The sequence below is a fragment of the Streptopelia decaocto genome (genome assembly GCF_964273445.1).
Source record: "Streptopelia decaocto genome assembly, chromosome: 2".
NCBI classification, from domain to species: domain Eukaryota; kingdom Metazoa; phylum Chordata; class Aves; order Columbiformes; family Columbidae; genus Streptopelia; species Streptopelia decaocto.
The window spans coordinates 74,352,763-74,372,157 of NC_138655.1; positions in this window are offsets into that span (position 1 = coordinate 74,352,763).

A 19,395-nucleotide genomic window follows, 5' to 3' on the forward strand; every position below is an offset into this window, starting at 1 on the left:
TCTGCACCGCGCAAAATGGAGTAATACTGGATGTGCAGTCGGTTTGAATGTTAAGCATTGCAAGAGCAGTTTTACTGCTTTTCTTGGGTACAAGTGGAGCCCATCCTTTACAGGGTCTCTTGCAAACCAGGCGGATCTATGTTGAGTTGCCTGATTCTTGGCCCGACAGTTACTCTACAGCAGGGGTGTCAAACTCATTTTCAACGGGGACCACGTCAGCCTCCCGGTTGCCTTCAAACGGCTGAATGTAATTTTAGGACTGTTTAAATGTAGGAGTAGTTACATTCATACAGTCCTAAAATTACATTCGGCCTTTTGAAGGCAACCACGAGTCTGAAGTGGCCCCCCCGTGAAAATGAGTTTGACACCCCTGGTCTACAGGGACTCAGTTATCCCTGATGTATTTTAAAATTTTTATATGTATTTTTATTTTATATTTACATATAAATATATAATATAGGGTGTGTGTGCACATATATATATATATATATAAATATATAAAATATATACATATATATATATATCCAGGGGAAACTTGGACCAAAATCAAGACCAAAGCTGAAACAGACTGTTCTGTTATTCTTTCCACCATAACACCCATAGGGCTTTCAAACCTGGAGCATAACTACCTACACATCTTCTGCAGCACTTGGAGTATAAATGACAACTTCATTTCAAGGCCATTTCTGTTCTTCCTTCTGTACTGGCAGTAATAGATTCAGAGGTTCCTGGCCATTGGAAATGACCTGAATAGAGAACGTCTTTCTTGACATGAATTTCAGACAGATGACAGGATCCACTGGCTAGTTGGAGCTATCTACTCTACAATTCATGCAGTAGCTCTCAGAAAGACACAGCTGGACGCTGCCCATAATACCCACGATAATTTTTTAATGGAAGAAGCATAAATATAGCTGGGGGAACCAGGCTGTGATTGGTGAGGATCCACTCTAGTGAAGTTGGCAAAGGAGGAGTCAGAAACAGTCTCCATCAGTACACTTGGTGACCACAAATTATTTTAGGTAACCATGTTCCTGGAAGAACTTAAGCATTCTTTGGAAGGAAAAGAAGCAGAAGTTACTGCAGCCTCCTGAAGGAGAAGCTTCTGTTTATGCTATTGATTTCTCCTGAAGTCTTCTTTTGACAAAGAAGAACATAAATTCCTGTCGGTAAAGCAAGCCAAACTGGGAAGGATAAGAAGTCGTGGGGTGCCTATAAGTTCAAAAGAATACCAGAAAATTCTTATTTATGCCTTTTTCTCCTACATTACTTCACATTCTCAGAGCAACCATTCAGTTAAATACACCTTTCCACCTTCCCAGTATTTTCCCAAGAGATTTGGAGTACCTGTGGATCGTACCCAAGGCGCCTTGTCACTGACACCATTATAGCCCAGTGTGTTCTTATTTTAAATGAAAAGGTGCAAGTGGTAGCAGGGGGGAAAGCTCTCACAAGTGTTTGTGTATTTCCTCCATCCTCAGCTAGCAGATGTCTGTAACTTGCATTACTCATATCTACTTTGCAGAGCTATACCTGATTTGATATGTTTTAGGTAAGTTTTGTGCAACGTAACAGCTGGAAAGAAAGTGGGACATTTCCAGTGTAACAAGTAAATTGAAGTGTGTGCAGCACAAATAAACATTCCTGCTGCCTTTGTGTGGTTTTAAGTTATGTTCTGCTGGATCAGGGCAACAGTGACGGCTATCTCCTGTTAAAGCTAATGTATGAATCCAAAAGTAGACAGCCCTGGTTTATAGCATGGTCATGCCATCTCTGTCATTGAAATTAATTTCAATAAATATATTGTCTCTTCAGGAATGACCTGAAGGCCATTTAGTCCAACCCCCTGCAATGAGCAGGGACATCTTCAACTAGATCAGTTTGCTCAGAGCCCCATCCAGCCTGGCCTTGAATGTTTCCAGGGATGTGGCATCTACCACCTCTATGGGCAACCTGGGTCAGTGTTTCACCACCCTCATAATGAAATATTTCTTCCTTATACCTAGTCTAAATCTACCCTGTTTTGGTTTAACACTATTAGCCCTTGTCCTATCACAGCAGGCCATTCTAAAAAGTCAGTCCCCATCTTTCTTATAAGCCCATTTTAAGTACTGAAAGGCTGCAGTAAGGTCTCCCCAGAGCCTTCTTCTGGATGAACACCTGACCTCTCAGCCTGTCCTCACAGCAGAGCTGTTGCAGCCCTCTGATCATTTTCATGACCCCCCTCTGGCCCCTCTCCAACAGCTCCATGTCTCTCCTGTACTGAGGGCTCCACAGCTGGACACAGGACTCCAGGTGGGGTCTCACCAGAGCAGACCAGAGGGGCAGAATCACCTCCCTCGATCTGCTGGCCACGCTCCTTTTGATGCAGCCCAAGACACAACTGGCTTTCTAGGCTGTGAGTGCACATTGCTAGCTCATGTTGTTTTTCATCCACTAAATCTTCATGGTTTGCAGTGAGCTCTAATTTTATCTATTATTTCACCTGACCCCACTGGGAACTTCAACGTGCCTAAAGCTGGTGAAAAAGGAATCTTAGTTTTTGTATTGTTATGTGTGAGACAGCTTTGGCCAGTTGGTAACTTTATTGCCAGGGCATTTGAAGGTTGTGAACATGCTTTACAAACATACAAGCTTTTCTCAAAGAATGCCTTACAATATTTATATATAATATCTCATAATCTTTCAATATTACTTGCAAATTCCAGTCTGTGTCCGTGATGTGCAATAAAAACAACTAGTTTATCTCGTGGGTAGACAAGATTTGAAACAGGCATCTGGTTTGTATTTTTGATGTAATACAGAAATGCTGAAATGAGTACAAATGAATTGTCCAGCTGGATGAGACAGTCATCTAATTCTGTATCCTGATGGCTCAGAGGGCAGTGGCAGACTCTTGTCCTGAGGATCAGAATTATTCAAGTTGGAATGGAGATGACCTCATTCAGCCCTTTGCTTCAAAAAAGGCCAACCTCAAGGTTAGATCAGGTTGCTTAGCACATTGTCCACTTGAGTCCTGGATATCTCACAAGGTGGACATCCCACCACCTCTCTGGGCAGCCTGTTCCACTGCTTAGTCACCCTCTGGGAGATTTACCTTTTCCTCCTGTCCCACTAGTATTGTCTTTCATGAGCACCTCTGAGAGAAGCCTGCATTTGGGAGAAACTAATAAAACCAGTTCAAAAAGAAATAATTGTTACATTTTCCCAGTTTCGGTGTTTAACCCGCCTGGAGTCACCCATCAAGCAGGTCTCCCCTGAGCTGCGTACAGCGGCCCAGGTCTCACCACCATGTTGGTGTTCTCCATCTAAAATTCAAAAAAAGTGTTTGAAGAGTTTTGTCTCTTCCCTCCAGTGTTCTTTTGTATTCCTGGAGGGCTGTTTGTCATAGTATCCTCCACTTACTTGTCTTTCATTACATTCTGCTTCATTTGACTTGCCTTGTAATATTCTCAGGTTTTAACTAAAACAAATAGCCATGTGGCCTCCACAGGTTTTGCTAATTCACTGTTCACACCCTCCTTCCAAATTTCCAAGTATTTAATATGTTATGCAGATCTACTGCTGAAGCTTAATATTTTTAAACATTTTGATGTTTCTAATTTTTTGCCATCCTGAAAACTGATTTCTCAGTCCTACTCTGTTTTTTGTATCATGGCCAGACTTGTAGCCATAAGAAGATTCTGCATTTTCAGAGCTGCTACAAAAGGACTTCCTCAAAGGTTTTTGAATTATTAATTACATTATGTCATATATATATATATATATATGTATTTTAATTTCAAATCATCAATGAAACCTATTTGCCAGCTATAGGCATAAGGTTTACTGGCATTTGATTCTGTGGATCATCAAGAAGTTTTTTTCTAAATATAACAGAAAAAAAAACATAAAAAAACCCCAAACCCAAACGAACAAATCGGACAGTCAGTGTTTTTGTTTTGCACATCTTCAGCCCTCTAGCACAAAATCAGGCTTCAGTGAGAAATTATTTTGTTATATGTACTGTATTATTTTATACATTATGTAATACATACTTATATAGATAGAATGTGTAATGCAATATATGTAAATGTGTCTAGGAAAACTATTTACATTATATAATATATAAACCATAAAAGTAAATAATAGGTGATATGTTATAATGCAATTTAATAGTGATAATCTATGAATATATAATTATATGAACAAATGCATATATTATATGCTAAAAGTTATCCAAATATATAACAATATGCATATAGAGTATATAGGGTATGTAATATAATTTATAATATGTAGTGCATATAATTTATACATAATAATATAAGTATAAATATAATAGATTTAAATTAGAAATTAAACATTAGCATTTAACACAAATTTAAATCAATAACATTAATTTTAGTATATTTATTTAATAAATATTGCATATAGAGTATGCATTAGTATTTATGATGTGTTAGATACTATAATATAAACTCACTTGCAGCTCTTTAGTGTAAGTCTTACACGCTTTCAAAGCTCTCAAACACACATCAGCTGGGCCTGTTGGAACAGGCAACTCTTTTATGTGCCATTTGGGTTTGGTACCTACTGTTTTGCCCACCAGTTTGTTCTGGTACTTCCCGTCCTCACAAGGCTTCGTCGTTACTCCCAGGCACAGAACTGGCTGATCTTCAACACTGTCTGCAGAGGCAGTTGCCATTAAGAAATCATGCAGCTTGTTAGCAATGCCCTTAATTGCTCCCTTTAAGCACTCTAGAGATCCCTTCTGCAGGGACACATTTCCATCAGGAGTTGGAACCCGTAAGTGCCTCAGTGCTTAAATGTGCTGCTCCCTCCTGGAAAGCCACTGTTTCAGCACTATGCAATATACACAATGCCGCAGGTGTGTCTTTTCCTTCTAACATTAGATATTTGATCTTCAAAAGATCTTCTAACACGCCTCTCATCCACAGCCAGCTGCAATTTCTTCATTTGCATATTATTCCAAATGTTGCAGGTTTCCTGCTTCTCCCCACAACCTTTCCCAGCTTCCCAAGTTTCTCCTGGTGCTTCTCCTTTTCCCTCCCACCTTCCCTCCACTTCATCACTTCTCCCCAAAGCTTTCACAGAATCACAGAATGTCAGGGATTGGAAGGGATCTCGAAAGATCATCTAGTCCAATCCCCCTGCCAGAGCAGGAACCCCTAGATGAGGTTACACGGGAATGTGTGCAGGTGGGTTTTGAATGTCTCCAGAGAAGGAGACTCAACAACCCCCCTGGGTAGCCTGTTCCAGTGCTCTGGCACCCTCACCATGAAGAAGTTTCTTCTCATATTTAAGTGGAACCTCTTGTGTTCCGGTTTGTACCCATTGTTCCTTGTCCTATCATTGGTTGTCACCGAGAAGAGCCTGGCTCCATCCTCATGACATTCACCCTTTATATATTTGTAACCATTAATGAGGTCACCCCTCAGTCTTCTCTCCGCCAAGCTAAAGAAACCCAGCTCCCTCAGCCTTTCCTCATAAGGGAGATGCTCCACTCCCTTAATCATCTTTGTTGCCCTGCGCTGGACTCTCTCCAGCAGTTCCCTGTCCTTCTTGAACTGAGGGGCCCAGAACTGGACACAATATTCCAGATGTGGTCTCACCAGGGTGGAGTAGAGGGGAAGGAGAACCTCTCTCGACCTACTAACCACCCCCCTTCTAATACACCCCAGGATGCCATTGGCCTTCCTGGCCACAAGGGCACAGTGCTGGCTCATGGTCGTCCTGCTGTCCACCAGGACCTCCAGGTCCCTTTCCCCTACACTGCTCTCTGACAGGTCCTTCCCCAGTTTACACTGGAACCCGCGGTTGTTCCTGCCCAGATGCAAGACTATACGCTTGCTCTTGTTATATTTCATTAAATTTTTCCCTGCCCAACTCTCCAACCTGTCCAGGTCTTCCTTGCAGCCTCCCAGGTGACTCAGGTCATTCCGCTTTCCTCTGAGGATGCACAGAGTGGTTTGTGAACAGACACATCTGCAGGAGAAGAAGCAGGCACAGCATTTAAGACTGTATTCATAGTCAGGCCAAATGAGCTTTTCCTCTAAGGCAGGAAAGCACTGCAAGGGTTCCTGTTGGAGGAAGGGGCTTTTACTTGGTGTTTGCAAAGGTTCTGCCCACCCCCCTCCAAGGAGGGATCATTCACCCACACTGCTCCACTCCGCAGTGCTCCTTCAGCATCCTGGGCTCCTGCAGACCCAGCCTACATCCTTCAGGGGTGCAAGGAAACCGTATTTTTGAGCATTTGTCAGATAAGGTCACACCCCTCTAAAGAGCATTTATATAATGAGGGCTTGTGGAGCTGTTACCACGGCTTCAGCTTCTTTTGACAGGTTGTTTCTGGGCTGTCTCTTATATGTGCTGTGAGAGCAATTTGTTGCCGCTGCCACCCATCTTCCACGTGTAAGGGGGCGAGCAGCTCTAGAGCAGCCAGAGCCAGTCCTTCTGCCTGTGACCTTCAAGCTCAGCTGGGGGGTCTGGAGGCAAGTACAGTGGATTTCCAGTAATCATGATGCATTTGTTAGGCTCCTGTCCCCAGACCTTGCTTGGAAACAACAGCTGGCATCTTTGCTTGGTGCTACCAGCCACAAATTCAAGTAGTTGTCCTTACCAGCTGTTTGAAACTCTTAACTTTTTTTTATGATCAGCATCTGCTGTTAATTTTTGCAGAATAACGCCCCTCCATTGGCAATTATAGCAGTTACCCTGACAAGAGGCTTAATTTGTATAAATCTGTACATTCTCTCTGTAAAGCAATGGTTGTTTGTTGGTAATCACTCATTTCCTACTGAGACTTCTCTGTTCTCCCATGTACAGTCCTTTTTTTTTTGTGTGTTAGACATATATACTGCATTTCAGAAAAAAAAAATACATCATTTCAGTACAGCTGCGTAAAGGGCCAGCTGACTTTTGTTTAGCTACGTTTTCCCGAATACCAGTTCCCCGCAGGGGTGGGTGAGCACTGGAGCAGTTTCCCAGAGAGGACCATCCGGCCCTGGGTCATTCCAGAGCCCCACCTGGACCCTGAGCAACCAGCTCCAGCCTTGAAGCTGCCCCTTCACGGTCTGCACCGCGCAGCCCCACCACGTCCCTTCCAACACAACTTGTCCTGCTGTTTCCACAATCCTGCGTCCTCGTGGGCAGGGTCGATTTGAAACACAGCCTCATTTGCCTCAGAGCACAGCCCAGAGGATAATCTAGAGAGATGGAGAATTACATCAGCTTTTCGTAGCTGGTTGGCATGCTACAAAGTACATATCAGGGAAAAAGCCTTGTTTCATGGTGTTTACCGTTTCAGATCAAATCTAATTCTATGTGCTTTTCTATGAACTTCAGGAAAGAATTGGGTTGAGTTCGGCTCTTGTTTCAATGCAGTTCACAGAGGTTAACAGCATTACCCTGTTATCACAGCGCCGTGCCAAGACAGACTGGAGTACAAAATGTTAATGTTCTGCCCTGTGCTCAGACTCCTCAGAAAAAAAATATATTTTTCACCATTAGCGTTACATTATCCCTCCTATTTCTTCTCAGAGGGAACAGCACAGTCTTTGTAATAGCATGATCAGAGAATTCACATTATTTTAACCCTCCAAACCCTTTTGTATGACATCTGTTCTTAATAAAGCATGTCACTTATATGGCCTGTTAACATTTGTCAAAGGAAATCTTAGAGTTAGTTCTTATTTGAGGAGTTACAGTGAGGTTTTCCTATGTGAGTTTTCCTGAACACTGGATGTGGATTCAAATCCTATGTGAAATCCTATTGGATGTGAAATCCTATTGGATGTGAAAAGCAGAAAAACTGCATTCTCCATAGGAACCAAATAAATTATTTGGCAGTTCTGATGACTGCTTTTGTTGTTTGACACACTTTTTCTAGGTTTTTCTTTAGCTCACCTTTTCTTTCCACTGCAAGGCATACCAGTGTTGCTCGAAAAGATTTTGCTAAAAAAAAAAAAGAAAAACAAACCCACCAAATTACTTTATTTTTTGAAAGAAAACACAGGTTAACTGAATTGCTTTTGATATTAGCCAAACACTGAAGTCCCACCTACAGAGAAGTAAGATTCAGTTGCCTTAACAACATCTCTGACTGTCTTTAATATGTTCTAGAGCATCAGAACCACCTCCACGGGGCTGGCTGACATCAGATGGGACCTCCTGGAGGCCCATCAGCACTCACATGTGTTTACTTTTCCCCACAGACCATTCATTTTTGAGATGGTCTCATGAGCCACCTAGAACAAAGCAAACATTTACTATCAACACCTTCCACCAGTATTTCTGTCTTGGAGAGGAACTCCTTGAAACACACTGTAGTCCCACCAGGATTAGTGCCTCACCAGCTGTTGCCCCTTTAGTGCTGAGGCTTCCTTTCTAAAATGAGGTACCTGAGAAACTGAACCTCCTGCACCCCCTGATTTTACCAAATGCCAATTGGCAATGTCTTATATCACCTCTGGTCAAAACTTGGGCCTGGGCACAGCGCTGGGGTGGTGCTTGTTTGGGTGGGTGGCCACCTCTTGGCCAAAGTCAAAGGGAACATGGGCTTTCCTGTGCTGGCTAGTGACCAGATAATCCTGCACTCATTTCATTTTTTTTTTGCAGGAAATTAAAATGTCCTAAAATTGCTCAGATCTGCCCTTTCTATCTGGAATTCGTAGTCATTATGTACGACTCATCCTTTGCCTCTAGAGACAATGTAACATTTACAGCTGAACATATGACTTAATGAAAACAGGAACAATTCAGATCTGTAGATGCCTCGCATTACTCATGTACAACAGCCTCCTTCAGCTAGGAATGCAGCATTTTGAAACATAGGTCACAATTCACCAGCCTTCTACCTTCTGTAGTGTTATTGAAGTAACAGTATGGCACGGTGACGTACGAAAAAACAAGTTGGAGGCTCATTTCTACCATAGCAGTCTAACATTAACAGTTTATAAACAGTTTCAACTCAGTCCTCATTTTGACAAATTCCCCTGAATTATCTTGAATTACAGCAAATGAAAAGCACTAGCAATACTAAACATAGTACATGGTCAGCTGGGGACCCAGTGACTGTGGTGTTAAACCATCGCACTCTGGTTTAACTTGAGTTTGCTCAAGTTTCCCTAATTGCTAAATAAAATACTTGGATGTCTGAACAGCCAGAGGGTGCCTGACGGTGTAGTGAGCAGCAGCGTCTCAGCAGGCTGTGGCTGGCTGTGCATCGCTGAAGGCATTTGTTTGCCTGGGGAGCGATCCTAGAATCAGAAAAAGACCCAAGGTTTGCATCAGCTTTGGAGGTTAGCTGGTCCAACCCCCTGCTCAAAGCAGGGCTAGCTTCCCAGCTAGATCAGATTGCTCAGGGCCTCACTCAGCTGAGTTTTGAAGATCTCCAAGGATGGAGATCCACCACCTCCCTGGGCAACCTGCCTCAGTGCTCAGCTCCTCTTGCAGGGAGTTACCTGATGTCCAACTGGAGTCTCCCTTCCTGCATCTTGTGCCACAGAATCACAGAATGTCAGGGATTGGAAGGGACCTCGAAAGATCATCCAGTCCAATCCCCCTGCCGGAGCAGGAACACCTAGATGAGGCTACACGGGAAGGCATCCAGGCGGGTTTTGAATGTCTCCAGAGAAGGAGACCCCACAACCCCCCTGGGCAGCCTGTTCCAGTGCTCTGTCACCCTCACTGAGAAGAAGTTTCTTCTCATATTTAAGTGGAACCTCCTGTGTTCCAGTTTGCACCCATTGCCCCTTGTCATTGGTTGTCACTGAGAAGAGCCTGGCTCCGTCCTGATTTGCTGTGAGTCCTGTCACTTCACCTTAAGAAGTGGCTTTGTCTTTTCTGTAACCACCTGTTATTTACAGGAAAATAACAATTCTATCTCACCTACCATTTCTTCTCTAGGCTGAGCAGATACATTTCTGCCAGCCTCTCCTCACAGAGCATGGGCTCCAGCCTCCTAACCATGTTGGTGGTCCTTCACTAGCGGACTTTGAGGCAGAAAAAGGACTCATAAAAAGAGTGGAAACTTTTTCAGTTTGTTAAGGTGAATGTAAAAGAATACATGCATATAAGGAAGAAATATGCGCAAAATGAGATTCAATTTAGCAAGAGATTACAGGATAATAAGAAATCATTCTCTGCTGTTTATTTTTACCTTGTTGAATGGCCCAAAGAAAACACTGATAAGTATATTCAAGGGAAAGGAATCAGCAGATGATTTCAAACTGCATTGCCTATTACTTCTTTTGAATTTGTCCTCTCTAAACAGTAATTAATGTATCTAAAAAAGATGAACTAGCCCTTTAAAAATATGAGGGACATAATATTGATGAAAAGGTTTTGGGGACCAGAGCAAGAACAAGGCAGAGAATAATGAAATAAGGTAGACCTAATGAAATAAAATAGACATCTTCAAATTAGACAAGCCTGATAAACTTCTTCTAAGGATACCGAGAGAAATGGCTCTCACTGTCTCAGAAGCCTTAGCAGTCATCTGAAAAACTGAGTTATGGGACATAAGAAAAGAGCAGATATCTTTGAAAGGCTGAAAGAGAGGAGCTGGGAAATAATGGAACAATCAGTTTAACTCCAAGGTTGTCAATCTAGCACCTTTCACAAGCTCTAAATTATTTTTACCATAACAATAAAAAATATAAAAGCAGATAACCTAAGCTGATTTTGCAGCAATCAATTTAAACTTCCAGCCTCCCATGAAAATACATTACTAAGATGTAAAGGAACACGTATTTCTAAGGTGTAAACCACTTCACACCAGCCGAATGCACTTAATCCTTTACAGTTAAAAAAAACCTCCTCAAATTCAAAGCTAGGAAATGATAGGATATAGAGACATATATAAAAAATAAGTTGATTATGAACACCATAAGGCCTGTGCCTATGCAAGTGACAGATTTAAAAACAGAGAACAGACTGACTGAGACAGTGAAACTCAAGGTGGTGTTAAAATGTCCATGGGAGCAATTAAATTTGCGTAAGAGAAGTAGTGATGTTCAACCACTTTAAAAGTGGGAGATTGCTTTCTTTTTTGTCCTTGTAAATGGCCATTCAGGAAGAAGGTGCTGACTCATCATTTCTGTGGAAATTTCATGCTTAAGATCCTATAGGAACTAATAAATTACATTACAGAATATAGAGGGAGGTTTCTTCCAAAAAGATAGATATCTGATTATGGGCTACTAATACCCAGCTCCACCTGTGATCTGTGGAAAAAGATGAAAGTTCAAAGAAGTAGATCTCCAATTTCTCCGCAGTTTAGATTTCTTTCGTCAATGTGATAGGTAACCTGTTGCAAACAGAGAGACCTGTAGCATTGTAAGAGCCTTACATCAAGTGGTGCACATATTCTGCCACCCTGGCTATCTAGAGGCCTCTTTGCAAGAGACTGAACCTAAGAAAACACATTATATTCCTTCCATTCATCCATCCATCCATCCATCCATCCATCCATCCATCCATCCATCCTTCTATCATAGTTACCCTTTCAGTTGTTTTTTTTTCTAGGAGAGGGAAGAAGTTAGTTGGATTCAACTCTCCCTGGGATCAGAAATTCCATTATTTAAATTCCTAACCTGCAAGTGTAAGAGGATTTCAAGCTAAGGCGGAGAGCCCCCCTCAGAAATCCAGCCAGGACCTCAGATGAGTGGATGAGAAGCAGCTTGCATTGCGGTTTCACGAGTGCTTTGAGATTGTCCCCAAAAGCACATTGACCCAGACAGCAAGGCTCAAAGCACTCACACACTCTTTACCTGTAGGACATATCTGCGTAGGCAGTCAACAAATCTGGGATCTTCTGGCTGCTCCTTTTTTTTACCATGATGTACTCATGCCCTTTGGCTTCATTTTCTGCCTCCATAGCCCAGCTTTCCAGGATAATTTATTGGTCCACTGAGTGGAGATCGTGAGGTGCTCTCACAAGCTCCAGCCCCTTTCTGCCTTGAGATACATATTTAAGTCAAAAAAGAAGCTGTATATCTTCGCATTAAAGACGATCCACAGATGAAATATTATTTTTTTTTAATCCTCAATCAAAATAATTTACGTTCTTTATCATCATGAGTCTGTCACCACATAAAAAGCCGTTGGGCAATGATTACTGAAAAATCTTTGCTTTGTTTTTTCTTTTTGTTTTCAAGAGAACTTTGCACAAAGCTAGTAATGTCATCTTCTTGTCACCCAGCACATTTTGCACAGCTGCACAGATTTTTTTTCAGTCATCAAGATAAAAGCAATTTGAAAAATTACAATGTGAAAATGAAGTTACAAGGCACGAAAACCCCCCAAGAATATTCTAAAATAAATGCAGCAGCATAAACCTCTTGAAATTTAAAACAGTCATGAAGTAGCCAGTGTTTGAGGGTGGTGATTATTCCCGTCTAGTCGTTGCTTGTGAGGCTGTATCTGCAGTACTGTGTCCAGTGTAGGTCCATTCATAGAATCATAGAATTATTTCAGTTGGAAGAGACCCTCACGATCATCGAGCCCAACCATAACCTAACCTAACTCTAGCACTAAACCATGGCCCTAAGAACATGTCTCTAAACACCTTTTAAACAACTCCAGGGATGGTGACTCCACCACTTCCCTGGGCAGCCTGTTCCAATGCCTGACAACTCTTTCCAGGAAGAATTTTTTCCTAATATCCAATCTGAACCTCCCCTGGTGCAACTTAGAAGATTTGCCAACAAACTGGAAAGGCCCACCAGTGAAGGCTCACCAAAATATTTAGGAGGCTACAGTATATGACAAATGAGGAGGGGAGAGCTGGGTTTTTGTATCCTAGAGAAAAGATTGTTAAGAGGGTTTCAGCTGGTCTCTTCAACACCCCAACAGGTGGTTGCAGAGAAGATGGAGCCAAACTTCTCAGGAGTGTATAGTGACAGGACAAGAGGCAACAGGCAGAAGTTGCAGCAGGGAAAACTCCAACTGGACACATGGAAAAACTTCTTCCCCAGGAGAATGGTTAAGAATTAGAAGAGCTTGTCTGGAGAGGTGGTGCAAGTGCCATCTGAAAAATTTTCAAGAGTGATCTAGACAAGGCTTGGACCAACCTGGCCCAACCTCAAAGTTAGCCCTGCTTAGAGCAGGGCTTTGGACTAGGTGACCTCCAGAGCCTCCTTTCAACCTAAATCCTTCTGTGTTTCTATGATTTTATAATTGACTGGCTCCTGATGCTCTGTTCTCAGCTGCTGTCTGTAGCAGGTCTTCATCTGCAAGCTCAGGCTGCCTTACCTCTCCATGGCGAATATGTGGAACCTACAAGGCTGCCTAATTGAACATAAAATTTCTGTAGCATTTCAAAAACAGCTGCTGGGAACCATCCTTCAGCTAGCTCACCCTGAATCATCTAAGTTGCCCACCCCCTGGCTTGACATCCTACGCATCTGCATCCAGTGTCATGGGTGTTACCGAACAGTTTATGTTCTGTCCTCCCTCTGGGTGAAGAAACTAATCAAATGCTGGTATGTTTGCAAGTAGGTTTCAAAAAGCTTTTAAGAAGTTTGATTATCCTGGTTGTCATTACATTTATATTTCTTATTGGGAGATGCTACCATATTTAATCCAATGTTATAACGTAGTGTTAGGTTCATGAGTCTGTTTGCTACCATGTAGGACCTGGAATCTCATTCCCCAGGAGATTTTGCATTTGTATCAATTCAGATGATGGAGAATGAAGACTTGAAAATGCCAAGTATCCTAGAGGGTAAAATAGCTTTAAAAATCCATTTGGGACACCTGAAACAGACTTTTTTTTAGTATTTCAGACTGCTTCCTCAATTGCCTCTTCACTGCCCTAGAGTGTCAGCTGAAGATATGGGCAGACAGCTGGACAGCGTACCAGACTGACAGCTGGCCAGGGAGACATCCGGAACAACAAGGGCAAGAAATCCTGGAAACAAAATGTTCAGGTTATCACCTTGCTGCACAAGTTAGTGAATTGGAAGCCTGAGAAGCCACAGGAAATCAGAGTTTTAGGGGTGGTTCCTGAGAGTCTCCCAGAGAGGCTTCTAGGTTGAGGAGCCCTGGAAAAGATTCAGGGGAAGCTGCGAGAACTATTAATTTGTGGACAGATTTTTAAAAATTATTATTTTAGAAAGAAAATACTATGCACTCTTTGGTGCTTGGTCATCCTGCCCATCAACATTTTTTATATGAAATTCCTCTCCTTTGACCTTGTAATGGAACAACTATCTCAGGATCCCTTCAGAGCTGCCAAGGACATGCAGACTTCCAGAAAACTATTCTGTGTGGGACAATATTCAACCATTAGCTATTTGTTTAGGTCCAGCTACAAAGAATTGCAGAAGGACCTTATAAGACTGAGCAGCTGGGTGATAACACACCAAATGAAACTTAATACAGATAAAAGTGATTAATTGGGGAAAAACTATGCTAATATTACATGTAAAACAATAGGTTCTCAACTGCCGCTCATACCATGACAATGAGGTTATGATAGACAATTCCACTGAAACATCAGCTTGATGCTTAGTAGCATTAAAAAATGATAACTAGATGACTGGAGAACAGGACAGAAAGCACACACACAAATGCCACATCCTAAGCATCATGTGCAGCTCTGATTTCCCAACCTGGAATAGGATATAAAAACCCAGAGAAGTTCAGAAACATTTGATAAAGGTCATGAAGGTTTAGGAGTAGTCTCCGTACACAGGGAACAAACAAGTAAGCTAGAGCTCTTCAGCTTGGAAAAAAGACAATTGATAAGGGATATGACAAGAAGACAAGAAGCGCCCTGGAGAAACTAGTCAGCGATCAGTTGCTTATTGTCTCTTCCAACACAAGAAGTGGTGTTCATCAAACAAAACTATTAGGATCCAAAATAAACAAAAGGAGGTAACACTTCACACAACAGGTAGGATCTTGGGACTCCTTGACACAGGATGTTATGAGCGCTAGAAGTTCACATGGTCTCAGGGAGCAACTGGCAAACTAATGGAGGAAAAAATATACAAAGGACTGTTAAATCCAAAGACAACATCTCTAGTCCAAGACACCCCTGCAGTTTGGGAGAATATTCTAGGCAAGGATCACTGTATATTTTCTTCTTCTTATATACACTTTAAGAACTGCTTTGACCATTCTTCATACCGGTTTTCCCATTAGGAGCATGCAAAATCCATTGCTAACACACCTGACAGCCTTTGAGCTACACAAAGAGAAAACTGCAGAGGAGTCAATAATTTCAAATGGAAAATGGGTGGAAGACACAAGGCATCAGAAATACAAAGAGATATACAGGTGAGGCAGGAACGTACAGGCACATTCCCAAGGGATGGTTCAGTGAGTGAGTGCCTGGAGTTACCCATCCTGCCAAAGCCATGCATGGGTAACTCATTTAATGAGAAAAGCAGGATTATAGGCAAATACCTATGTATCCAATGGCCTGCTTAAATGCAACTGAATAAGAATACCAAGTGCGGAAGAGACAATTTAAATTTGTAACACAAGCAGCCACACTGTAAGAAGTAAACCAAATTTTAGTTAAAAATAAATACTCTGGTTTCTTTAAGAAACACGGAGCAACAAATTAAATAACTAAATACAACCATTTGTTTGCTACAAGGATCAGCAGTAGGTGTGGAAAACCCACCTGGAATGACAGAGGCGCGGACACCTTGCGAGCAACACGGCACCTTGAGGGTACATACAGCACTATGCTGCCCTTGGTCCCCCCAAAAACAGGCCCTCGCAGTGCTGGGTGCGGGCAGCAAGGTGCCTCGCACCCCTGTGGGGGCTGCGGGTCCCCCCACGCTGCGCCCCGACCGACTGTCCGGAACGCCAGCTGCAATGTGGAGAGGCAAAAACACGCGGTGCTACGAGCACGCCGGCCGACTTTCTTGGGACGTTTGTTGGGAAGAACAAAACTGCTGTTGTGTCCGTGAGGCTTCGCTGGGGTTGTTTACGAGGTTTGTCCTGGAGAGACGGCGGGGCAAGACGGGGTGCAGAGCTCAGCTGGGGCAGCAATGCCGCACAAGCACATCAGCACTTGTTTTCTGGGCTGGAGTTTCCCCGCTGGAAGAAAGACAAATACCGATTTCCCTTTGCTGCAGCCTCAGGTAGGGGTTGTTACTGGAGCTAAATTGCTTTCTTTTACTGTTAAGACTAAATTTGAAGTTTGTAAGCATGAATTTTTCAAGGGGTCTATATACTTTGAGAAGTTCCATTAACTTTTAATACGATTGATACATTTAAGAAAAAAAAAAGTCACCGCGGTGGCACTAGATTATGGTATCTTAATTTTTTGGCAAACTAAAATATCAAAATTCTTATGAACTTCCACAGCAATGACTAATGTTAGGTAAATATTGAAGAAAAAACTACAAACAAGTATCCCATGTGGTGTTTTTGCTCATTTTCTTTCTAGGTTTTTCAGGTAACAGATTATTTTCTGAAGGCTTCAGCAGCTTCTCCCAAGAACATCTCGAAGCAGAACATAATCAGATTATTCATTTAGATGTGGGAGTTGTTTTTGTTGTTTCCCCTCTATTGCACCTAAAACCCCCTGTCATCAGCGCAAACATCTACAGTCCCATGCTTCCCAAAAACAGCAATGTTAACTAAACTCACAATATTTACTAGGAATTATTTACAAGAATGAACTTAATAAATTGTGAACTTCAAACCTAGTAATTTTTAAGACTTCTACATTTTCAAACTTAACATGATTGTGTATCACTTGTCTTTCCTCTTCCTTTTAAATTATTTGCAGCAACCCACTTCAAAATCACACAAGTAGAGGTTCAGCCATCTGCCCATCAGAGCTGCAGCAGCACATAACTCAGAGACAAACCACACCCCATTTCATCAGGTCCCCACTCTAGGAAGCTGGGACAGTGTTTTCAGCCACTACCTCGTGTTTTGGGCATCTTCCTTTCTGGTAATCACAGCAAGAATAACTGGGACAGAGTAACTGGTATAAGCAAACTCACAGTATTAAAAAATATGGAGATATCGAGTAACTCTGCTGATCAGCACAAGAAAATTAGGGTCCTAGTTTCTTGGCTGGAATCTCCCATTTGCACTTGACAGGGGAAAAAAAACCAAACTAAACAACAAAACTTCCAAAAAGCAAAGCAAAATTTCATAGATAATGCAGGAAAATGGGATTACTCAAAGGAATTAAAAATATGATGCAGGCATGAAATCTTATTCTATTCCAAGTCTAAGTTATAACTTATTTCAGTCCATTTATGGGCCAAGAACCTACTTTTCTTTAGCTCACAGATAAAATCCTTCTACTCTCATTTTAGTCTGGGGTAAACTCTGTAAAAAAAAAAACAAAAAACAAAAAAACAAAAATCAGGAATATTCATTTTCCAGTTAGCTTTTTGCTGATTTGTCTGGATTGTTTGTATCAACAAGTATTCTTATCAGCTTATCATAAAATTGTATCCTTAGGAGAGTCACTGACCAAAAGGAAGCTTAAACTGCTGCTCAGGGACATCAGCAGATACAGTAACAGCAGGTATAATTAAAAATAAATTCTGGTTTCTTCACATAAGTTTTAACATTTGACCTTCCGATAATTTATGGAGATCGTTAGAGCATAAAAAGATTAGATGGATTAAAATTAGTCATCCTCAGGGCTAAGTGCTGCAGACTGTGACAGTGATGAGGACTTTAAAATGACACTGGTCTTCCACCCTTCTTCTATTTCAAATACCAAATATGTCAGAATAAATGCAAAGACATGAAAACCAATGTTAATTTTCATGCTTGAAGTTTCAGGTTGCTATAATTTTTTTCCTTGTGTACTTTAAGAATTAAAAATTGTACTTTGCATACACCTCCATTCAAAAGAAAATTCTGCTGTGCTGCTCTTCAGCCTGAAGAGCTGCTAAAAAATAACCCGTGCAATCGCAGCTCCTGATCCAAAGAACACACTCAAACCTTAGCAAAATACAAGGGCAAGAACTGATTTTTTTTATTAACCTATTTTACAGACTCTCAAGAGGAAAATGAGTCCTGTCAATGGTTCTTCACTGCATGAGACTTGCATCTTATCAGAGGACATGGCATTATTTCACTTTTACATCTCTCCCTCAAGAATACTCCCTTCGATGAAGTAGTTCAAGGGCAGGCATCAGAAAGACTGTTGTAGCAAGTACAGCAAATGGATCCAAGCCACATTAGGAATTCATCAGTAAAGTACACATGGTAAAGTTTGACATGCAACAGAAATATTTGCATCACCATGGTTCCTAGTGAAGGACGATACCTTGTACCACCAGTCACTTTCATAGAATTATAGAATGGTTTGGGTTGGAAGGGACCTTCAAAGGCCATATAGTCCAACCCCCTGCAATGAGCAGGGACATCTGCAACTAGATCAGGTTGCTCAGAGCCCCATCCAGCCTGGCCTGGAATATCTCCAGGGATGGGGCATCTACCACCTCTCTGGGCAACCTGTGACAGTGTTTTACCACCCTCATTGTAAAAAATTTCTTCCTCATGTCTAGCCTGAATCTCCCCTCCTTTAGTTTAAAACCATTACCCATTGTCTGGTCATAACAGGCCCTGCTAAAAAGTCTGTCCCCATCTTTCTTACAGGCCCTTTTTAAGCACTGAAAGGCAGCAATAAGGTCTCCCTGGAGACCTTCTCTTCTCCAGGCTGAACCTGCCCTTCCCCTGCTCCTCACTCCCATGAGCAGCAGGACATGTGAACCAGAAACCAGCACCCACCTTGCAGGCATCACCTCACCCCGCAGGCCCAAGACTGAGGGGCCCAGGTGAGGCAAGGGAAGAGAACCACCACGGTCCCTGGGCCCCGGTACCAGCCCAGCCCCCCTCCAGGGAACAGCAGGGCAGCTGGGAGCAGGCCCAGGGCCCGGGTGGGGGTTACACATCGCTGTCAGCTCAACTACATACAAATACATACAGTAATGCTGAAACCAAGTCACAAAGGATGGAATTTATAAGTTTCTGAGGTAGCTAACTGGTTTTTTTTTTCCCTTTTTGAAGTTAGATTAAGGAAATTACCCTTTTGGAACTCAATAACCTCTTTTAAACATCTACTATACAACAATATATACCACCACACTTTCTTTTTAACTGTTATTTCAGCTATGAACAAGTATCTTGCAAAAATCAGAGATGACTCCCACTTGAAAGAATGTCAGAGAAACAGATGACCACAGCAGGTTAACAGGCACATTTCAAGATAGGAGTTTGAGGCACGCTCAGCTTACCTGAAGATCTAGTTAATGACGTTTACTAGCTATGCCTGTCGAGCAATTAACTACCCTGAAGAAGACCCTCAGACAGTCTCTGGCAAAATGCATTCTGCATTTTTGTTTCCAGGATGCTATGCATGGTTTCATTTTAAACAAATGTTAACCATGTTGT